The sequence below is a fragment of the Elephas maximus genome, chromosome 22, assembly GCF_024166365.1.
Source record: "Elephas maximus indicus isolate mEleMax1 chromosome 22, mEleMax1 primary haplotype, whole genome shotgun sequence".
In the NCBI taxonomy this organism is placed as follows: domain Eukaryota; kingdom Metazoa; phylum Chordata; class Mammalia; order Proboscidea; family Elephantidae; genus Elephas; species Elephas maximus.
Window position 1 is genome coordinate 54,865,713 of NC_064840.1, and position 16,161 is coordinate 54,881,873.

At 49.8% G+C, this 16,161-nt stretch overlaps 1 protein-coding gene across 1 annotated transcript in view; it reads left to right on the forward strand.

Moving 5' to 3' along the window:
- The first annotated feature begins 1,214 nt into the window (after positions 1 to 1,214).
- The window catches only part of LZTS1 (leucine zipper tumor suppressor 1), a 66,668-nt gene continuing 51,721 nt past the window's right edge, over positions 1,215 to 16,161 (forward strand). The window contains exon 1 of the mRNA XM_049866632.1: positions 1,215 to 1,430. The gene's annotated coding sequence lies outside the window, so the exon portion shown is untranslated. The remainder of the gene's footprint in view (positions 1,431 to 16,161) is intronic.

Genomic DNA, 16,161 nt, shown 5'->3' on the forward strand with positions numbered 1-16,161 from the left:
TGCAGTTTGTCAGAGGAGCCCTGAGTCTGGCTGTGCACTTAAACCTCACGCTGCTCTGCCTTCCAGGAAGCCTGGAATTGTTGGCATCTTCAGGGTCAAGCACATGGGTTTCGACAGGATCTGGAAGTATCTGGAAGTATCCCCTGCAAGGTTCTGAGCAGGGGAGGGGCAGACGTAAAATGGTGCTGGGCTTCTTCACTCATTTTATTTACAATCAGAGGTTAGCACCCCCCCCGCCCCCGCCTCCACCCCACATACCCCTTTTGGGCTGGGGCTGACACTCCCTGGGCAGAGCTGCTGCCTTCCTGGCCCTGCCTGGTTTTAGCAGATTATCCTCAGTGCACCCTCAGGCTCTGAGCCTCATGTAGCTCCTGGCAGCGGCTGGCACATTGGCACCCTACTTAACTGGCCCTTTGTCCCACCAGAGCTTGTAAGCTTGGTCTCCCGCCTAGCTCAAATGCTGTATATTGAAAATGAGAGAAGTAGAGAAAATCATGGTGTTAGAAAGGACTGGGTGAAATTAATAGCTATAAACTTGAAACAGACCTCTGCTTTCACCTGAAACTCAGCCCCTGGGAAGGAGTTGGAAAAGTTGGCTTTTGCAGTGTCTTGGGAGCGGGAGTGTCAGCGCTTCGCCTCCCGTCTGTATACTGGGCGTGGTGAAGCAATGCCTCTTTCTAGGCTGCCAGTTGGGGCCCTGAACCCAGGAATCCAGCCTTTTAGCCAGCGGGAGAAGACAGTACTGGGGAGAGGGGACTGGTGAGTAAGAGAGAGGGGGAATAAAGAAGGGGGACAATAGGGAGAAGAGGAGAAAGAGAAGGGATGAATAAAGGAAAGGAAAACCGAAGGAGTAAGAACAGAGGGCAGGCAATAATAGGAAAAACGAGGACGATAAGAGCTAGGCAGGAGCAGGCGAAGAAAGGGAGAGAAAGGCTGAGCAGGGTGGGCCGCCCGCGGGGTGCGCTGACTGCGCGAGTCGGGAGACGCAGGAGCCGGGTCGCAGCCCGGAGGACGCGAGCATCCCCAGCGGTCAGCCGGGAACAAAGGCCGGCGGGGCGGTGGGGACGGGGCTGCGGGCCGCGCCCGGCCAATGAGCGGCGCCGGCGCTGGCCCCGCCCTGGGCCCCGCCCGCCGCACCCCGCGCCTCCCCGCCCCCTGCCCGCCAGCCCGGCCGCGGGCGGCTGGGGACCCGGCGCAGAGGCCGGCGCGCCGCGAGCAGGCGGGCGGGCGGGCGAGAGAGGGAGCCAGCGGGCGGGGAGGCCGCGCGCGCCGGGGCCGAAAGTTTCTCTGCCCGGCTCTCCAGCGAGAGCGAGCCGCGGACCGCGCCGCGGGGCGACCCGGCCGCAACTCTGGAAAAGGCAAGACAGAAGCACGCCGCAAAATACACTGAAAAAATTATTCTCAAGTCAGCCCCGAGGCGCAGGGGGCAGGTAAGGTGCGCTGGTCGAGGGTCTGGCTCCCCTCCGTGAAGTGTTTGCTGTTGTGGCAAGGGCGCCCCAGATTCCAGGGAAAACTACACTCTCGCGGTTTGACAGTGCGTCCGTCCGTCTGTCCGTCCGCCACCCTGTCCGTCGGTCTTTGTCTTTCTGTGCCAGTATCTGTCTAGGTGTCTTTGTCTCTGGATGTAATTGTCAGGGTCTTCTCTGCCAGGGTGGGCGGCTGCTCATCGGATCCCAGCCCGGAGAAAATTATTGTGCGTCCGTCCTTCTGTCTTTGTCTCCTGCAGACTGGGTTAGCTACTCCCAGCCCCAAATCTGATCTTGATGGACATAAATGGTTAGGTGACACTGGTGTCAGAGGTGAGGAAGCGGGAGGCGTGCCTGAGACCAGAAGGGCCCTAACCCCAGACAGAGGGTCAGACAGCTGGGGCCGGGCCACTGAACTTTGCTGTTTGCAACTTGGAAGATGTGCTGTGTCTGCACATGGTGGGGACCTGTGGGTGCAGTTTGAGGTTTGAATGTTTCACTGAAGGGGTATGTCATACGGACTGAGGTGGAGAGAGAAGGTGGTGAGGACCCCGGTGTCTGAGCGGCACCCCAGAGTTGCAGGTCCCAGGGTCAGTCCTGGACGTGCAATCCAGGCAAAGCAACGCACGCTCACTCACTCTGTCTCACACACCACATTCACTTCTTTCCCGCACCCCCCAGACAGCTAGCCCCCGAGTCTCCCACCCAGCCACGTTCACCCTGCCACACACTTAACTCCAGCAGCAACAGCAGGCACTGAAACACCAAGGGCCAGTTGATGTTTCTCTTTCCGGCTGCAAGTGGAGCAAGTGAGTGTTCTGCTCGCCCACGAGTGTGACAGGTCTGGGAAAGTGCTGGAGACTCATTAGCTTGAGTCCTCAATTGCTCAAGAACAAGGAGTGCTTAGGGACCTGCGGGTCTAAGCATTCCTGGGCTCTTCCTCTTCCATTCCATCCACACCTGCCTGCTGCCATCAGCCCCTCAGCTGGAAAACAAATGAGGGAGCCCTGGGTTCTGGAGAGCGCTTGGCAGGGGCTGCGCCAGGTAAGGGTCTCCTTCTGTGTGGGAAGTGCAGCCCAGTTATGGGAGCCGAGGAGCCTAGCCACAGAGATGAGCTGCCTGCTTGGCATTTTTTCCTGTACCCGAGACCCTTGACAAGGGTTTGCTAGTAGGGACAAGAGAGCGTTTGTAACCTGAGCTTCCTCTAAGCTCAAAAACAATTTTCTGCAGGCTTGCGGGGGGAAATGGAGGTGTTTGAAGTGTGTCTGTATATGTACACACCTGAAAAGAGGTATTAGAGACAGCGTTTTCAGACGGGAAAGGTGTTGGTGTTCAAGGATGGAGAAGAACAGAGTCTGTGGGTGGGAGGCAGTGGGCAGAAGTACATACTAATCAGGTGTGGGGTTACACCTTGTATTTATCCAGCACCTTTCTTCTGAGGGGCCTTCTGCACATAATAGACGTTATCTCATTTGTTATCTCCTTTATCGTCACAACATAACTACCAGGTTGGTGTGAGACACAGTTCACTCTCTGCATTCTACCAGTGCAGAGACTGAGACACCAGAGGGGAAGGGATTTGCCTGAGGGCACACAGTGAATGGGAGCAAAGTTAGGCTTTGAAACTGGGAGTTCACATAAGGCTTCTCAGCCGGCCAAAGGAGAGTGTGGTGCACTCTCTCTCCTGGAGGTGAGAAGAAAACCAGATGGAGAAAGAAGGGTGTCTCTCCAAGGTGTCTGTGTGCCACTCAGAGGGAGGTGGAGATATTTGATGGTCGCTAGAAATGGTTGTTACTTAGCATTTATGGTTGCCACTGTGTGCTTCACGGAGTTCAACTCCTATACCTGTTTTTAACAATTTAGCTTCTGCATTTGTGTGTCTGGAGGGGGTGCCCCCTGTCAGTTTGCGTGTGCCTCAGTAGGTGTGTGTAGGAGTGGCTGCCATAGAAGGTGTGCAGCCCTCTAGTGTATGCCAGGGAGAGCCAGTGTTTGGGGAGTGTATGGGGGACAGATGTGCCACGCAGCTGTGAGAAGTAGGTCAGCCTGAGTGGGCAAAGAGGTAGATAGATTGCAGTCATATAAAGGTAATTTTCTAGTCCTCAGAAGATATTTACATGCTTTTGTACTTATTCAACATTCATTTAATAAATAAGTTTTTGGCATCTATAAAATGCAAGGCACTGGGCTAGACACTGGGGCTGCGAAGGTAAATTAGGTAATGACGAAGAACCTATGGTTAAGCAGCTTATAGACTAGTGCAGTGGATAATATTGTAACAACCAAAAAAAAAAAAAACCAAACCCGTTGCCATCGAGTTGATTCATAGTGACCCTATAGGACAGAGTAGAACTGCCCCGTAGAGTTTCCAAGGAGTGCCTGGTGGATTTGAGCTGCTGATCTTTTGGTTAGTAGACGTAGCTCTTAACCACTCTACCACCCATTGTAACAACAGCTAATACCATTCTCTAAGCACGCTGTGTGCCCAGTACTTTTTATTCATTATCTTATTGGTTCTCACTGCAACTCTGTAGTATATGTATGATTAGAGGGTTAAATAGGCTAGAACATGGTGGAGCAGGGACTCGAACTCAGCACCGTAAGATTCCATACTCTGGTCATTTCCACGTACCTCGTGCTACCTTTGGACGTAGAAACACACCATTTCATCTGCATAGAAGATTCTTGCATCTCCTTCTCCACCTAACTGGCTCCCACTCGCACTTCAGGTTTTAACTCTGAGGATCGCTTCCCCCAGGAAACCTTCTATCCTTTCCCAAGTCGGGGTTACTAGGTGCCTTCCTCTGAATTCCTGCCTTCATTCCGTGCTATCTTGGCATTTAGCCACGTGATCCTTGAAGAGCCTGCAAAGTTCCTGGAGGCAGAGATTGTGCGGTGAATTCCCAGCTCAAAGAACAGCGTTTGGCTACTATGAGTAGGCCTTTAGTAAATGCTTGTTTAATAAATTAATGGAAGAGAGAGGAACTGTCAGAGGCCCTTGGCAGGGAGTGCTTTTCCCAACACTGTGGAGGATTTCTGCGTGGGCAGATGTTGCTGGCATGGCCTCGAACTTTCCTTCCTCTCTTATTGGGTCAGCTCCTTTAGGGCCTCTGCCTGCAGAGGGCTGCTGGGTCTCAGGCCCTGCCTCCAAAAGTTAGGGAGCCTAGGGAAAACCCAAACCCCCACCAGCCCTCTCTCCAGGTCCGTCCCTACAAAGCACAGTTGCAGAAGTAGAAGGCACTAGGCATGATCTGGACTTGGGATTTTAAATTGTGTACCCGGAATCCCAGGGGGCAGATGGTTCCAGGGTGGGCAACAATGAAGTGTTTCTGGGGCTTTGCCAACCCTGAAGATTCTAACTGCCTGGGGAGTCTTTAGGCTGATTTGCATACTAGGTCTTTGAGTTTGCTTCTAAATAAGTCATTGTGCTGCTATAGTTTGAAAACCACTGATCTGAAGTGGACACTCTCACTCTGCTGTGGGGAGTATGAATTGCTACCATGTTGGGGTAATGTGGCAGTGATTTGCCCAAGGCCACACGGTTACCCGACTCTCTGCACAGAGCCGTTGCCCCCTTAATTCTCAAATTGAGGTCACCCTGTCCGTACCTTCCCAGGGGTCCAGGATGATTTTCGTTTTCCTTTCAAAGATCATTTCTCAAGCTTGGAAAACTCTACCATGCAAGGTGCCAGGAGTTGGGGGATACAGAAAATAATGACTAAAGAGTGGGTTGAGTCTAAAATTTGTGATAAGAATTGGGAAGAGAAACCAGCACACCTGAATCATCACCAGTAAATTAAAAATTGGATTGTGCTAACTTGGAGGAAGGCAGCCGCTCAGCAGGAGGGAGGTGAGCTAGAAGACACCAGAGAAGAGGTGGTAGTGAACTGAGCCTTGAAGTTGAACCTGGGGAAGATATAAATAGACCAAGCAACAGGTCATAGCTCCAAGATGCCAGTGGGGGCTGAGGAGATGAGGCTTTCTCACCCAGAGGAACCCTAGCTGGGACCTATTAGTTCCTTCTGCCCAGATCAGCAGCCATCCAGACCAGGCAGAGCTGGCAAATGAAAAATGGGATGGTGCCAGCTAAAGTCAAACTTGGCTGAGATGGACTTCAGGTTAGCTGCCTACCATGCCCAGTTTGGCAAAGCCAGCTCTGAATTGCTGCAGTTTCCATCCTACTTCTCTCACATTCTTGCTTCTGCCAGACCCTGACTTCCATCAGAAGGCCAACACCATCCCTGATGTTGTTAGCTGCCGTCCAGTGTAGTTCACCTCATGGCGACCTCATGTGTACAGAGTGCTCCATAGGGTTTTCAAGGCTGTGACCTTTCGGAAGCAGGTCTCCAGGCCTGTCTTCTGAGGTGCCTCCAGGTGGGTTTGAACCACCACCCTTCCGACTAGTAGTCAAGCACTTAACTGTTTGTACCATCCAGGGACTCCTACACAATCCTAGGCTTCCTGTAATAATGATTTTCATGGTCCTTTTTATTTGTATAGGACTTGGCACTTTAAGAGGGATATAATATTATTACTATTATTTAAACATTGCAGCAACTCTATGACAAGATTTCTTCCACTATTTGACAAGTGAGAGAATGGAGTGAACCTATAGGTGAAGGAATTTACCCACGATTATAAATGGAACCCTGGGATTTGAACCCAGGTGTCCTGATTCCCAATTTGGAGCTATAACCACCAAACAATCCAGTTTCATTAATTAAACAGATTTACTTTCCCTAAGTTGCTGACAGGAAACCCTGGTGATACAGTGGTTAAGAGCTGCAGCTGCTAACCGAAAGGTTGGCAGTTCATATCCACCAGGTGCTTCTTGGAAACTCCGTGGCGTAGTTCTACTCAGTCCTATAGGGTCGCTATGAGCCAGAATTGACTCGATGGCAACCGGTTTGGTTTTTTGTTGACAAGTGTTTAGTATTTTTAAAATGATAAGAACTTGGTTATTTTCATAACTACTATAGTTCAAGTGGAGCCCTGATGCGGCCGTGGTTAAGAGCTGAGGCTGCTAACCAAGAGGTCGGCAGTTTGAATCCATCAGCTTCTCCTTGGAAACCCTACGGGGCAGTCATATAGGGTCACTATGAGTTGGAATCAACTCAATGGCAGCAGCTTTTTTTTTTATAGGTAATTCAAGTATGATGAGAGCCTTAGGGTTTTTTTCCCCATCCTCCACCCCTAACCACTTGTTATGTGTGTATGTTGAGGCCAATAAAGTATCTAGGATAATGGAATGTCTACCTTGGAACTTGGTTTAATGAGTCAAGTTTTGTAATGATCTCATCAGTAGTTTCCCAGCTGTGTTTTTAAAATAGGTGAAATATTTTAAAAACAGTCTTGGGTCAAGTAAGTTCGAAAACCTTCTTGTAATTTTGTTAATTAAATTTATTATTGTCACTTATCTCTTTATAGTTTGTTAGTTCGCAAGTTTAGTCCACTCCACGTTGAAATTATAGCATAGTTTACTTTCACAGAATCTGAATTGAGGACATTTCATTGGGATACCAAAATGTATTCCGTATTCTATTTCAGTGTTTCTACCTTGCCCAAAAGCAGTTAAGTTCAAGACAAAAATGTCTCCTTACTCACAACTTAAGCAGTGTGTGGAAGCTAGACTTTGATAAGAAAAGAACTGGATGGAGCGTGGGTGGGAAAGAGGGTGCAGTAGGTAGTGAAGGTGGATGGGGGAGAGAGGAGGACAGAGATAGAATGTAATTATGTGTGTTAGCTAACAGCTAAAGCTAATTGCTCTAATCAATCCCGCAGAGAGGTGATTTTTCTTACTAAGTGAAAGGCCAAATTGGTGTCGGAACAGATGTGATGTGAGTAGCATCCAGGAACAAAGGCAGTAAAGAGCTGCTGTACCCAGATCACTGATAAATTTGCTTCCATGTAAGTTAATCGCTGAGGGAGAAGATCACTGCCTTCAGGGTGGCTGCCAGAACACACACACATAGGACATACATGCGCACACACACACATTCATTCATCTATTCTTGGCGTCTTTCCCTCTGAGACATGCTCTCCTGTGACACTGACACTCATAATCCCAAGTCCATCACATAACATGAATCCTCAGGGACACCACCATGTCAGGGCCTGGAAGGTCCACATCTCTGTCTACCTGGGCTGGCCTCTCTGTGGCATGATTGGAGGTGTGCTCAGGAAGTCCCCTCCCGATACCACAGAACCTCAAGTTCTACCATTGCCAGAGAGGGTTGCCATCAGCCATTGAGAACTACAGATCCTCCCAGGCAGAGCAACAGCCACTTAAGGAGGGACTGGTCTAGGTAAACCTCCCAACCTGGGGGTGTAGGAGGACAGAGGCTTCTGGAGGATGGGGAACTGGTCGGAGAGCAGAGGTAGGGGCAGGAATTGTTCTGAAAAAAAAAAAACAAAAAACAGTTGCCCATTGAGTCAACTCTAACTCATGACCCCGTGCGTGTCAGAGTAGAACTGTGCTTCATAGAGCTATCAGTGGCTGATTTTTTGGAAGTAGGTAGCCAGGGCTTTCTAGGTACCTCTGGGTAGACTCAAACCTCCAACCTTTCAGTTGACAGCAAAGCACATTAACTGTTTGCTAAACCAGAGACTTCACTCTAAAAATGGATCCCACCAGTACTACAACTTTGCCTGGTTGGTGGGGTTCTACAGCCTACCTTTGACCTTAGTAGTCTTTTTCACTCCCCTCCCCCTACTCTCCCTACCCCACAGACTACTACACCTTGGCGTCTAAAGACAGACCTTTCTCCAGTGAGTGATTCTCAGATTCAGTACATAAACTTGCAGAGAACGGAGGCAGTCCCTGCCCAGAGGCAAACATGGGCACAGTTGTGCACTTGGCCCTGGCTGGTCTGTTAGCTTTGAGGGCATCTCCACTCTCTTTGCTGTTGCAAAGCCATTTGCTGCTAAATCACCCTCCTCTTGGCACCCTGGACTGCTAAATTAGTCTCAACTTGCTGTACTTCCACCCACCACCTTAGTCATTATTCGCTGGCAGCATTCAGAGAGTGGGTGTAAAGCAGCCGAACATTATATTCCTGCAGAAAAAAGAGAGAACTGAGTATAGACATGCAAGGAGAGGGTAGAGGGAGAAGAGAGAAGGAGGTGAGAGAGCTAAGGAGGCAGGGCAACAAAGCTTTGGGGTATGCCAGCACCTTCCCTGGTGACCCCAATGACACAGGATGACAGGGGCCGGTTATAGGTGAGTGGATCTGGTTCAGGAGGAGGAAAGGCAGGCATTCTGGGGTGAGGGGGCACCCTCATGACTGAGGGCTGACTGAAGGCTGACTCTCAGCCATGGCGGGAGAGAACTCCAATCTCCGTGAACATTCTGTTCTCTGAATTCTGCAGGACATACTGTCACTCCCATTGAAGTGTCTGTTCCCATGTGTTAGTGTTTAGCTTTTTATGTCTACTCTTCCTCCCTGCCTTGGTTATAAACTTGAAGGTGAAGTGTGCCTTATGCCTCTGGTGTATGGCACTGGGCCCTTGGCAGAGTCAGGGCTCAGCCCCAAATGTCTGAGACTGATGCTGGTGAGGCTTACGTTGGCCCTGCCTACCCAGCCATTTCAGATCTCCCAGTGCTGCCTGAGGGAGTCCTTGGGTGGAACATGTGGTTAACGTGCTCAGCCATTGAAAATCCTATGGAGGATAGTCCTACCCCGACGTACATGGGGTGGCCATGAGTCGGTCAACTCAATAGCAACTCATCTAACTGCTATCCCACAAGGTCCCGGGTGCACAAATGGTTTCTGCTTGGCTACTAACTGAAAGGTTCGTGGTCCAAATCCACCCTGGCGATCTGCTTCTGAAAAATCAGCCATTGAAAACCCTATGGAACGCAATTCTGTTCTGACACGAGAGTCACAATTGACTCAACAGCCACTGTTTCTGCCCCCCTCCCCCCACCAGGGCCACAGAGTAAGGAGACCCAGGTAGGTAAGAGGAGAAAGAATAAGAAGGAAACTTCTAGGGCTTGGTCTTCCGTCTCAGTGAGAAAGCCTCAGGGAGGGAAGGGGTTACACCACAGGAGAACAGACCAGCTAGGAAAGCAGAAACTTAGAGGACCTTCTGTCCTGATGACCATCTCCCACTGGATGGGGCTCTCTTGGCTCATCTAGCGACCTGGCACTTTGCTGTGGCTGGCAGGAGGCGAAGAACAGAGTTGTTTCTCGTGTCAAGCAGTGGGTACAGCATCAGAGAGCAGGGTGACCTTGACAAGAGGTTCTTAGAGTCACGATAACATTTTCTCAGTCTCCCAGGGTGAGGTTAGAAGGGGAATGAGTACCTCCCCGAGCTGGCTTGGGACCTGGTGAACCCGTGACTCAGGATCCTTCCCTCCCACCCTCTGCTTGAGGGTGTTCTTGGGAAAACCTTGGGAACAGAAGCCTCCCCACAGCCAGGGAGAGAGGACACTTTTGGAACCATGCTGAGAACAGGAGGGGCAGATGTCTGGGGGAGTGAGCCCTTAGGCTGCTGTTGACCTTCCGCCCTGCCCCTCTCTAAGAGAAAGCCCCAGCCCCGGGTGTCTCCAGGAGGCCTGTTCTGAAGCCGGCCTTGCCCTTGAGCATGAATGTCAGGGGTAGCAGGCCTCAGAAGGCCAGTGCGAGCACTCAGAGCAGTGTCCTTTATTTATTGCAACCTTCAGACACTGCCAGCTTGGACCCCCTTGCTCCTCCCCCTGGAAAGGCATCTGAGCAGTGCAGGTGGAGGAGGCAGGGAAGGACTGGACGGTGCTCGCATCTAGAGGAGGCAACCCCCCCGCCCCCGGAGATCACATTCCCCCAGCCCTAATGCCACTGTGGCGCCAGCAGACAAACCGCACTGCAGGCAGGTGGGAAAACAAGAGAGGCAAGGCGCAGCCCCCAGCCTCCACCTGCAGTGTAAAGCGAGCTCCCCACTGAAGGAGGCCCGCGAAGGATCCCAGCTGTCTTGACCCCTCCCTCTGTGGCCTGCAGCTGCCCCAGTTCAAAGGATCTGCAGCCGGCTGACTGGGCGGGTAGATGGGCAGGCTTTTCTTGAGACTAAATGTCCTCATCTAGCCAACTGGGAGCACCAGGCTCTCAGCTCCCGTGAGCCTTCTAACAATACCTCAGGCATCTGTTGATTTAGACTCTTTCTCTTGATAATGGAGTTATCTTTATAGGAGAACCACAGACGGGACCCCCAAGTCTAGGGTTCCAAGATTGATTAGGAAACTAAAGAGCCTGCTTTGAAGAAATGTCAAATACTCTATATAGAAACGGAAAATTTCAGGGCTGGAAGGATCTGTAAATATCATTCTATCCAGTCCCTCTGCCCCTGCTCTCCTCCCCCCCCCGCCCCCGCAAAAAATTCATTCTCTAAAAAATGCTCTTCTCTACTCACCTTCAAGAACTCCTGCTCTGGGCTCCAGAAGCCCAGTTCTTTCTACTTTAGTTCCATTCTTTTAAAGTCATTGAATGCTAGGTTCACGCAGAGCACTCTGCCAGATACTGGAATGCGTGAAGGTGAGCTGGGCACAGACCCTGCCACAAGGAGTCACTGATCTGGTTGGTTGTTTTTTAAATAATATTTTATTGTGTGTTTGGTGAAGGTCAACACAGCGGTTTAGATTCCCATTCAATAATTTCTACACAAATTGTTCTGTGACACCAGTTATATTACTGGTCTGGATTTGAGGGATGAGACAGATAATATAAAAAAATCAATGTACAAAGCAGCATCAGTATAAAAAGTCTTCATAGAAGATGTGAAACTTGAGAAGGGCCTTGAAGGCTCGATGCGATATTAGACCGGGTGGAGGGGGTGGCAAAGATAGAGGAGGGCAGGTAGTGGGGAAATAAACCTGAAGAGGCAAGTGGGAGGCAGAATGAGGAGGGCCTTGCATACCTAGCTCAGGAGCTTGGATGTTATTTGGTAGGCAATAGGGAGCCATTGACAGTTTTGGGTCAGAGAAGTAGCATAGCAGACACTGGTTTTAGGAAGTTAATCTAGCAATGGAGTGTAGAATGGATTTGAGGGTGGAAAGACTTCTTTCTAGAAATAACTGTATTTATCAGACTGCCTTTCCATCCTCATCCTTTATCTGCTAGTTGATAGTACGTGTTCTCAGAGATCTTAGGCAGCTTGGAAATATTTGGGACAGCTGAGGCTTCAAGGAGAGGGAAGTTCTTAGTCCAAGATCAAACAGTAGGTCCGTGGTCAAGGTACCGGATCTAGGACTTATTTATAACAGCGTACATGGGTAACAACTCCCCTACTTAGGGCCTGGAAGGATCACAGAGGGTTTTTTTTTTTTTTTTAATGGATAGAGACACTGAGAAGGAAAGGGACTTGATAAGGTCCCTCAGCTGGTTGGTGGCAGAGCCAGGACTAGTGCTCCCAGTTCATGGCTCTTGTCGCTACACCCACTGCAAAAAACCAGTTGCCGTCGAGTCTTTTCCAACTCATGGCAACCCTGTGTGTGTCAGAATAGAACTATGCTCCATAGGGTTTTCAGTGGCTAATTTTTTAGGAATAAATCACCAGGCTTTCTTTGAAGGCACCTCTGGGTGGACTCAAACCTCTTGGTTAACAGCCAAGCATGTTAACAATTTGTACCACCCAGGGACCCCCCTTTTTTTCCACTGTATCCACTGCTAATTGTGGTTGAGGACCGAAGGGCCAGTAGAACTCAATTGGATCCTTATACCTGAGTGTTAGGCAAGCTTGCCCCAAGGGACATACAAGAATGCAGCAATAGTGAGATGTTTTCAGTCTGTGTGGAATTTTCTCCCCACCCAAGTCAAGGGAGTCCCTGGACAGCTGATACCCACAATCTCCATTTTTTTCTGTCCTCTCTTCTTTCTTTTCCCCTGAGTGTGTGAAACATGTTATTTCCTTCTATTCCTCCTTTTCCTTATTCTAAGGATTCTGAGAGGCTTCACAGATAATGTGACAGCGAAGGCTTCCTATGGCACTCCGTAGTTGCCACCAGTTGGTACCTTTCAAAAACAAGTTCTTTGCCTTTCTCATATGTGCACACAGCATAAACCAAACCCAAACAAAATAGGAGAGTTGCTGGGTGCCAGTCAGCTGCACTAACCACCCAGAGTGTTGACACCACATAGGGAGAGATTCCCAGACAGGAGGCAGATGCACGCCCAGACGCCAGGTGGGGTGTCACTGACAGGGCGGGAGCAGCGGACTCGCCAAGCAGTGGCATCCCTCAGCCTCAGAAGAGCAAGGTGCCTGAGGTCTCCCTGTCTACAGCTCTGAAGCTCTCAAAACATTTCCCATTTTCTTTGGGCAGGTTCCTCAACCTGGTACCTACCCAAAGAGCCTCCTTCTTGCCAGCTAAAAACCCAGCTGGTCAAGGGAGGAGTGAGATTGTGGCACTGTCACTGTGAGGCGTGGGCTTGCCTGTTTTACAGTGAGGTGACACTTGGAGCTACGACCTTCCTTAGGAAAGACCTCTGACCAGCCATCCTCCCTTAGTCTCTCAGAGGGGTTAATCCTCACCTTGACAGCAGCCTGCAGCCCTGGTAGAGAGAGCTGTGAGTCTGAAAGGACGTGCGCTTTTTTAAGCTTCTCAACCCTGCAGGCTAGTTGAGGAGTAAAAAAAAAAAAAAAAAGACACTGGAAAAAAAACATGGCTTTTGGAATCAGAGAGACCAGTGTTCAGATCCCAGCTCTGCTACCTATTTTAGCTGTGCAGCTTTAGGCTAGTCACTTGGCCTCTCTGAGCCTCTCGGTTTTCTCTTCTGTAAACTGTATTGTGTCTCATACAGAATTTTTGTGGAAAGTACAAGAGCCAAGAAAAGGAAAAGCATGTGAAACATAATAGCCAAAACCAAACCCATTGCCACTGAGTCAATTCTGACTCATAGTGACCCTGTAGGACAGAGTAGAACTGCTCTATAGAGTTTCCAAGGAGTGGTTGGTGGATTCAAACTGCTGACCTTTTGGTTAGCAGCCGTTGCTCACTGTAGCTCTTAACCACTTTGCCACCAGGGCTTCGTGAAACATAATAAGAGCCCAATTTATGTCAGCCCCACCCCACCCCATCAGCTCCGAGTGAAGGAAGTGGGGCATGAGTCTGCCAGATACTGGAAAGTGCAACGGTGAGCAAGACACAGACCCTGCCACAAGGAGTCACTGATTGGTATTGGGGGATGAGACAGATGGGAAGGACATTGCAGGAGGATTGTGAGCCCTTGTCACGGGAACGTGTTGAGGGGTCAGGGAGGGGCAACAGTGGCTGTTGCCCTCTTATCCATGTACTGTGGCGAAGGGAAAACAACATGGGAAGAAATAATTTCCACCTTTGTCACTCTGGATCTCCATTTACGTTGTCGATTTGACTAAATTAACATAGACTAGAGGCTTTTTTTTAGAGGCTTATGAAGTCATGGAGAACAAATGAGTGTGACCCCTTGAGTGTCCTGAGGTCCAGACTCTGGTTGTTAAAGTCTCTTGCTCTGATTGGCTGATACCAACTATGTGTGAAGGGGAGGTGGAGGTGAGGGGAGAGGGTGGGCTGGGAGACCCTCCAAGTCAGCTGGGCTTTCCCTCCAGCCTCATGAAGGACCACACAAAGTCATCTCGAGCAGGTGGGTGTTGAATGGAGCTTAGGGAAGGAAGATATTTTCCCCCAGGGTGAGTGCCTGGATAGAAGGGGGTTTGTACTCTACTCTCTTCTTTCTTCCTGTCTCTTGCTTCAAAGCCAGTGTCTTTCCCATCTGGATCATTTTCTGGATTATGTAGCACATAAGGTCAGGAAAGAGGGAGAAAGAAAAACAAATAAGGTGAAACTTCTTTGCTCTCCATTCAGTTTATGGAGGTTGCACAAATGGGAGAGAGGCCAGGTCTGGCTGAGTCTCACAAAGGAGAATGCAAAAGACATGTCCGGGTCTCATTCTGCATGAAAATTGAAGAAACATCTCTTCTGCCTAAATAGCATTAAAGGAGATGGGGGCAGCCTGAGTGAACCAAGGAGAAGCTGCTCCTGTTTGAGACATGCTGTTCCTACCAGGGACGCATACACGGATCCATCCTACCATGTGAGATGACAGGCTGCAGTTTAATGCACCTTCCAGAGAGCTCAGCATCGCTTTCCTTCTCCTCCTCTTTTTTTTTTTTTTTAACTTTAAGGAAATTTTCACTTTAATGGTGTGGCCCAGAGAGTTGACATGACATCCTCCGATGCACACAGCTGTTAGGTGCCTCTGATCTGACATGAGAACCGGCATCTTCAGAGTCTAGTGGTTTCTCCATTCCAGTGTGTTGTCTTTTGCGGAGAAGGCGATGCCTGTACCAACATGGCATTCACGTTGCTTTCGGAATGCCTAGGGGAGTGGATGCTGTATTATTTGTGCAACTCAGTTGCAGGGCCATCTGATTCCAGGACTAAGAGTGCTTGAAGAGATCTCAGAGAGCTGCCCAGAAACAAAGGAGGCCATGGGACTGCCCTCCAGGCGGTCTCAGCCCTCCCCCTCTAAATTATGTGGTGGCAGGAGCCTCCCACCTGTGGGATTGAGACACAGAGTTCAAAGGCCTGCCCTTTGCGCAGTTCCAGGGACAGCTATTAAACTCCCACTTGACCTTGCTTTGTGGATTCAGAAGCTGATGAGAGATGTGGAACTTAAAGAAATACAAGGCAGGGATTAGACCACACTCATTGGCATAAAGCGATTTTTGGGAAACCTGCCAACAGTCAAAAATAATGGTGCTACCTTGATGCTACTGCTTAAGATAGATGTCTCCATCCAGTAGGGTCCTAGAGAGATGCATCTCAGGCAGGGAAATAGGATAAAGAGGTGGCAGCATAAACACAGAGCCCCTCACCTCTTCTTTTCTGCCAGCCAACTGAGAGCTGTGCTCATTGCCTGAGCCCAGAACAGCTGAGGAATGGCGGCAGGTGAGAAGAATTATGGGGCAGGTCTAATTGCAGTGTTGGTCTCCTGCCTTGCCTAGACCTGTGCTAGCTGCACAGGCTTCTGGGGCAGCCAGGATAGGCATCTGCAGGCACAGAGTATCATGGAGACTCAAATGATCAGCTACCTGTCTGCTTGACCTACTTTTCCTGAGGGTCAGTGTGGTCATTAAGGTTGTGTGTCAACCTGGCTGGGCCATGATTCTCAGTGGTTTGGCAGTTATGATGTAGTTTGGCAGTCATATAATGATGTGATCACTTCCATGGTAGGATCTGCTGTTAGTAGCCAGTTAGTTGAAAGGGAGTTTCCTTGGAGTTGTGGCCGCCATCCGATATAGGTGGACTTCCTGGCAAGGCTCGTGGGCTTTTGCTTGCTCTGGATCCTGCAACTGGCTCCTGTTCATTTGACCTCTGGTTCTTGGGACTTGAGTTAGCAGCTTACCTGCTGATCTCAGGATTCATCACCCTCTGCAGCCTGTGAGCCAGAGGACCATTGTCTGACCTGCCGATCTTAGGTTCTCCAGACCCTGCAGCTACGTGAGTCAAGAGAGGCCTCCAGCCTGACCCACGGGCTTGGAACTTTCCAGCCTCTGCAACCGCATGAGCCATTTCCTTGATGTAAATCTCTCTCTTTTGCTTTCTGTACCTCTTTCTGTCTATATGTATGTATATATAAAGATGCTTCGCTGGTTTTGCTTCTCTAGAGAAGCCAGCCTAAGGCAGTCATAAAGGGCTTTTAGGATCTCAACCTTTGCAGGCAAATATGTTTCCGCAGCGAGTGATAAT